The sequence below is a fragment of the Littorina saxatilis genome, linkage group LG2, assembly GCF_037325665.1.
Source record: "Littorina saxatilis isolate snail1 linkage group LG2, US_GU_Lsax_2.0, whole genome shotgun sequence".
Lineage (NCBI taxonomy): Eukaryota > Metazoa > Mollusca > Gastropoda > Littorinimorpha > Littorinidae > Littorina > Littorina saxatilis.
This window is the reverse complement of record NC_090246.1, coordinates 46,830,076-46,837,315: the sequence shown is the minus strand read 5'-3', so window position 1 is coordinate 46,837,315 and position 7,240 is coordinate 46,830,076. Positions and strand designations below refer to the sequence as shown.

Below are 7,240 nucleotides of genomic sequence, written 5' to 3'. Positions count from 1 at the left end.
TCAGCAACTGTTCTGCTTCCTTTGCAGACATGAATTGAGTTGTTGTTGTTGTTGTTGTTGTTGTTGTTGTTGTTGTGGTTGTTGTTGTAGTTGTTGTTGTTGTTGTTTTTGTTGTTGTTGTCAGAGATGTATTTTCTGGTTTATTTTTGGCTGGTATAGCATTTTTATTCATGTAACCGTGTGCCCTTCTACTTTCCTCTTTCGTACTGAACTCAAACACTAAAGCAGACGACACAAGTTATATTACCCAGGTTCTTTTATTCCATACGATGAAATGGGGAAAATGTGGGATAACGGGGGTTTATCTTCAAATACAACTTTCACTGTATAGGACTAAACAACTTCAAAACAAACAATATTCTCACTCTTCATTCTAAAACTACATTCTTTCCCTAAAGATACCCTTTAAAACACACCAAATCCTTTCCCCAAACTACACTCTACTCTAAATCCTCACTCTCAACTTTAATCTAAAACAAACGAAATCTAAAAAAGCAACCTAAAAACAATTCTTTAAAAAAACCAAATCTACAAAAACTCTAACAAAATCTGACAAATCTCTCCACTAAATCTAACTACTCTTCACTAACAAAACCTAGTCTATAAAAACAAATCTACGCCCCACTAAAAAAAGAAAAAGACCTAACTAAACCAGAACAGACCTAACTAAAAAGAACCCCTCTAGAAAGAAAGATCTAACTAAACCCCTCTAAAAAAGAAAAGACCTGAATCTAACTAGACCCGAACTTAACTAAACCCCGAACAGACCTAACTAAACCCCGTCTACTGAAACCCCGTCGCACGCTCCGACATCCTGCAAACCACAGAATGCACGCCGTAAGCATACGTAAACAAATCAACAATTTCAACTACCACAAGCTAACTCGTTAAACAACAAAACACATCATTCCTACCAAATAACATGCCTACAATACCGTTTTCTCAAACGACGGTCTTCTAAAACATTCACACTCAAAAATCTTCCCCACCATTCCAACTCACAAAACATTCTACTTGAACATTCAAATATATCCTCCCCCCAAGCAGCATATTATTCTTTTCACCGCCTACCCATTTACAGAAAGAAAATTGTTTTAACCTACCAGCAAAAGAATCCTCACATTCCGGAAAGATTTCCGGCCGTGACAGACATGTCACAAAACAACGGCATTAAAAACATGCCGCACCAAATACACGTCTTTTTCCCTCAAAGATTCCAAGCAAAAGCACAGTTTTAACGTTCACATCCTGTGCGCCGGTGTCACAAGATTAACCCATTCAACTCGAGGGGTGTCAGGCAGCCCCACTTTCTTTAGTTAGTGCCTAACGTCGCCTTCAACTATTCAACTTTACATCGCGGCGGAGAGAAAAAGGAGATGGAACAAAGCCACCTGTCAATTGTTTCTTGTTCACAAAAACATTAATCACAAAATTTACTCCAGAGGCTTGTATCAAAAAAGCGATCGTTTTACCTATGCAAATTTTAGAATCGGCTATTCCGCGAGACCAATTCAATAGAAATAAAACTCAGTCTCGGAAACCTTAATGAATCCCCGATAGTATAGAGGTACCACGAGTTCACACGGATGCACCAGAGTGCATGTGTACCGTAACTGTCGTTCCCAAGCTCACATCCTCCCCAACTTAGACTGTCGTCTCCTGGCGACATGCCAGAATCAGAAAAATTCAAAAAAATATTTAACCTCCCAAGAACATAATATTCTCCATCCTCAAATCATTTCAAAAACTTTCACACAAAAACAACCATCATTAACTATAACAATATTTCTCTAAAACTAATAGGTTCTAAAATACAAATTTCACATAATCCTTCCAGTGCCAATAATCCTATCTCCTGTCAACATCCAACTCACACAAGTTGACAAAAAAATCACAACTCATCTTTAACAGAGGCAGTTCCATGGTTCACTTTACAAAGAATTATGTTCACCACTTGCCAGATAACCAATAATGATAATCTTTACGACTTATCAAATATTTTATCTCTCTTGAGCATACATCAGAACAAAATGTTGACAATCTTTACGATTTATCAAAGCATCTGATCTCTCTTGAGCATACATCAGAACAAAATACTGACAACCTTTACGATTTATCAATGCATGTCCCCTCTTTGTATCCCAACTGTACTTGGCAACACAATCTTCTAATCAACTAACAAAATGACCACTTGCCAAGGCAATGAAAAAACTGGAAGTCCTTAAAACTCACCCAGAATATCAAACCTTTAGTCAAAAATCAGCAATAACCTAATGTCACTCATCACAATTAAACCATTCAACAGGAGTATTCATAGGCAACCATACAATCCTTCAGAATCTATTTAAAAAATCCACTAATATTAATTCTAATCAACAAAACCAGTATACACACTGTCTTCAAACAAAGACATCAATAAGCACCAGAACTCAAATTCTAAAAAATACCACCAAGAAAATAGAAAGCGAGAGCAGAGGAGACAGTAAAAGTGAGAGCGGAGAAAACAGTAAAGACAAACCAAACGACAGCAGAGAGCAAAAAGGAAGAAAAAGGTCATCTAATCCCTTACAGGTAGCATACTTTGCTCCTGAGGCGTACGAGGCTGGAGACGCCATACTCAAACAAATTAAAGTAAGGGTATGTATATTTGTCATTCGACGTACACGCCTTGTCAGACCTTTTTTTACTTAAAAGAGCTTAAAGGAAGGACTGTTGTTATGTGTGTGCGGCATCCTTTCAAAGTAGAACTGTAAAAAGAGGAGTAAAACGACACAAATGACTCATTTCATGCGCTATCCGTTACTCATCAGACCGCTAGATTTTTCGTTAAGACCAAGGTCACAAAGAACTACACTGTTCCGAGAATATTTGCTCGGGCGTCAGATAATACTGTTTCAAATTATATTTCTTTCTTTTTCCAAATCGGGGAGAGGGTGAGGTGGGGGATGAGGCAGGGTTTCAGATGTGCGTGTGTGTGTGTGTGTGTGTGTGTGTGTGGTGTGTGTGTGTGTGCGATTATGATACACGCTCACAGAAAAAAAAGGATAGTGGACAAATCAAACCGATGCACAAACGGTCAGAATCTCTGTGTTCAGTCAGTCAAAATCCTTATTTGAATCAAGGGAAACAACTCATGAGCACTTATCTGAAGTGTGTACTGTTTGCAAGAACCGCTTCCACAAAATAGATGTGTTCACACTCACACACGCGCGCGCGCGGTTAATGTTGGTTTCTTTGATCCGACTCTCTTCCAATCCCACTGTTCTGATGATTGTCTCTATCTAAAAGTCCGTGCAAAACGAGTGCCGAACGTTTGCGATAAAAGTCCGGGCGGAATTGCGCGAGGACATTTTAACCTCGATCCGATTCTATTCCGTTCCAACTTTTTTAAATTTCTCGATCTAAAACTCCGGGCAAAAAGTGCCGAACCCATTCGAACGTTCCCGATAAAAGTCCGGGCGGAATTACGCGAGGACATTTGAACCAATCAAAGACGAGTATAGCTCGAAAGTCCTCGCGGAATTCCTCGCGTAATTCCTCGAGGAATTCCTCGAGGAATTGCGCGAGGACATTAAAAGTCCGGGCGGAATTTCTGACCAATCAACGACGAGAATAGCTCGAAAGTCCGCGCGGAATTACGCGAGGAATTCCGCGAGGACATGGCGTATCTGGCGCTCCATAGAATATTGGCGGTTACCTCCATTCCTATTTTGAAGGAAAACGCAAATATCCAAAAGTTCGAGCCGACGTAGTTTTAGGTTTTGCGTCTGGGCACCCCAACCCCCACCCTCACTCCCTTTTATACTTACACTCTTCCCCGAGTCCTTGTCTGTATCACATATTTTTTCCTCTTTCGTTTTTCCCTTGCCGCTTTCAGTCTTTATCTCATGTTTTTCTCTCTCTCGATTTCACTTTTTATCCTTCTCTGTTTTTTAAAATTCTTCCGCCTTCAAGCTTGACTGACGTTTTATTCTTCTTTTTGTGATTGACTCGTTTTGTTCCAGATGATTTGCCCGGCTTGCATGTTTCTTCGACCCACCCCCCACTCTCACCACCATGCACCTTCTTCTTCTTTTTCGCCAATCAAAATCTTCCATCTTCAATAACATAACATTAACAACAACAAAACAAAAACAAAAGTGTTGTTGGGGCATTGCGCAGGGGTGGCAAATTGTGCACACCGCGAATACTTCTGCGTTTTTCCCGCAAAGCTTACATTTTTTGGCCAGCTTATGAAGCACATATATGCGTTAAATCCGTTTATTTATCATATGCCCTTCCCTCAACGCAGCCCACATGCAACTGGGGATTTTTTCGCATTCTCAAGACTCCAAGACTACACCCGGTGTAACACGAGAAAATTACTCCCACGAGATTTTTACTCCGGAGTAAACATTTCGTACGAAAAAGTTACTCCCTTTACGAAAAAAGCACTCCCCCATTGGACGAGAAAATTACTCCCCAAGACAGGTGAGTTCCGAGTAAACATTTCGTTGAAAAATGTTACTCCCCTGACGAATAAATAACGAATAAATTACTTCACCCCAACACGAGCAATTTAACTTCCCATCCCAGGTGTACGAAATTTTTACTCCCTTGTCCCCTGTTAGTCTTGGTGGTGGAAGGGGTGGAAGGAGGGTAGCGCGACATTCGTGTGCGCGAGATCACTTATTGGCATTATCCCTTCGCCCGCATCCCATTTTTGCGTACGAGATTTTTACTGGAAGTGAAAAAAATGGGGAGTAAAAATTTCGTGGAGGGAGTAATTTTTTCGTGCCTTGGGGAGTTCTTTTCTCGTACAAAAAGTGTACTCGGAGTAAGAATTTCGTACGAAATATTTACTCCGGAGTAAATTTTTCGTGGAGTAAAAATTTCGTGTTACACCGGCGGGGCGCGACTTATTCGTGCATGCACATGCAGCCGACATTGCACTGTAATTGCATTAGGTAGATTTGTCTATGCCCAGGTTGTTGCATGCTCTGAGCCAGGTTTTTCAGAGCCCACACCCAAAACATCATCATCGTCAGCAGCAGTTCGCAACCAGTACTGACAACTGATATTCAGGTTTCTGTGATCTACAGCCCTTTTCTTACGCTGCCTTTCCTCACCAGGTAACGTTACGATTCGGTGAACATTTAGAACATCTGGAACATAAGTCTTGATCACGCTTGCCGGGGAAAAATCGATTATTGACATAAAGTAAAGATACTTATTAGTTTCTATCAAGCAAAGTTTTGCTTTACTGTGTGTACCTACTTAATCATTAAATAACGCTTGATTAAAACCAAGTCTTTAATTTTGTTCTTGTAAACTCAGCAAACAATAAGTGCGACACATGTTGAACCCCAACTAAAAAGTTTATACCCGCATCATTTTATTCTAATTTTCAATGCTGCTAAAGGCACTTAATTAAATTTTACAATAACCTAACTTTATTTTGAAATGTTCGGCGTTAATAGTTTTAGCACGAGACTTTAGTAAAACAAGATCGTAAACTTTTATTCAACACTTATAAGAAGAAAAAATCCCGAAACCAAAAGGGGATACAATAAAGTCAGACGTGTATGTCAGAAGGGGTGGTACTCGGTGTGGAGGAGGTGGGAGTGGAGATAGGCTTGATGATAAGACAGCTCGATCTTCGCAGACGCGAAGGCTCCTAAGAGAAATCAGATATGTTACTCTCACGTCAAATGCGCTTTCCATACATTTCAGTCGAGCGTAACTGCGATTACTGTCTACACCTCCTTCCGAACACAGAGAGAGATCAAATCAAATCAAATCAAATAAAAAAAAAAAATTCCGAGGGTTGGGGCATAAGCAATAAGAGAGAGCTAGAGAGAGAGAGAGAGAGAGAGAGAGAGAGAGAGAGAGAGAGAGAGAGAGAGAGAGAGACAGACAGACAGACAGACAGAGACAGAGAGAGAGAGACAGAGAGAGAGACAGAGACAGAGAGAGAGAGACAGACAGAGACACAGAGAGAGACAGAGAGACAGAGAGAGAGATACGACGCGTATATCCAGTAGACAATTGCCATCTAGGACAATCGTCGGTTGAACACTTGCAGATCTTATAATTCCCGATCGGACAATTAAATATGATCTATTTCTTTATAGTTGACATTAGTGGTGTCAAAGGGACACACAAGCTCTTTCACACAGACACAGGCAAAATATAAAAAGAAAGACACAAAAAAAGCAAGAACAAAAAAAGCAACACACAATGATACGCCAGTATAGGCTATTATTAGTCCCCTCCAGATTGAACGTGCCTGAAAAAAATAGTAACTCAATCACATCTAAGACATCGGATAGGGCAGATCCTTTGCAGAAGCAATCTGGGATGCGCATTTTGTCGGTGTGAATGAGTCGCCGATGAGTGTGCAGAATTCGCCAGCTGTGTGCACCATAATTATTTCTCAGTTGCCTGCACCCAGCTAAGCTGTTGTTGGATTCGTCTGCACCATTATTCACGTGCAAGGCGTGCAACAAGTCGTAACAAATAAGACCAGTTTAAGCATTCAAGCCGATTTTGGTCTGGAGTCACTGCCTTACAAAACTCCGTCACACTTGTAAATCAGCCATGTCTGCAATTGCGAAACAGTTATAAACTGCAATCAAGACTAAACTTTTAAAAAAAAGTTTCTTTAAAGGTTAATGAAAGGAATTGTGCATTTAAAATAGACGTGCATCATGTGCGCATCATTTGCTCCGCTGCCTTCTCTCGACGAAGGATACAACAAAGACATGTACTCATTTTTTGGCCCCAACTAATACTGAGCTTACGAAAACAAATTCTGGCCAATAAATGTTTCGAAAGCAATAATGGGGACTACCTGCAAAACAAACAACAAACAAGTCGCGTAAGGCGAAATTACTACATTTAGTCAAGCTGTGGAACCCACAGAATTAAATTGAACGCACTACATTTTTTCACAATGACCGTAGTCCCCCCGGTAGTGCAAAAGGCAGTGAAAGTGACGAGCCTGTTTAGCGCGGTAGCGGTTGCGCTGTACTGCATATAGCACGCTTTACTGTACCTCTCTTCGTTTTAACTTTCTGAGCGTGTTTTTAATCCAAACATATCATATCTATATGTTTTTGGAATCAGGAACCGACAAGGAATAAGATGAAATTGTTTTTAAAACGATTTGGGAAATTTAATTTTAATCATAATTTTTATATTTTTAATTTTTAGAGCTTGTTTTTAATACGAATATAACATATTTATATGTTTTGGAATC

At 40.1% G+C, this 7,240-nt stretch overlaps 1 long non-coding RNA gene across 1 annotated transcript; it reads right to left on the bottom strand.

Annotated features, from left to right (window-relative positions):
* Window positions 1-238: 238 nt before the first annotated feature.
* On the bottom strand, window positions 239-2,626 carry LOC138959079 (uncharacterized). The gene is made up of 2 exons (XR_011453612.1): window positions 769-2,626; window positions 239-642 (listed from the first exon to the last, which is right to left on the bottom strand). It is a non-coding gene; the product is annotated as an uncharacterized lncRNA (long non-coding RNA).
* Between the last annotated feature and the right edge of the window lie 4,614 nt (window positions 2,627-7,240).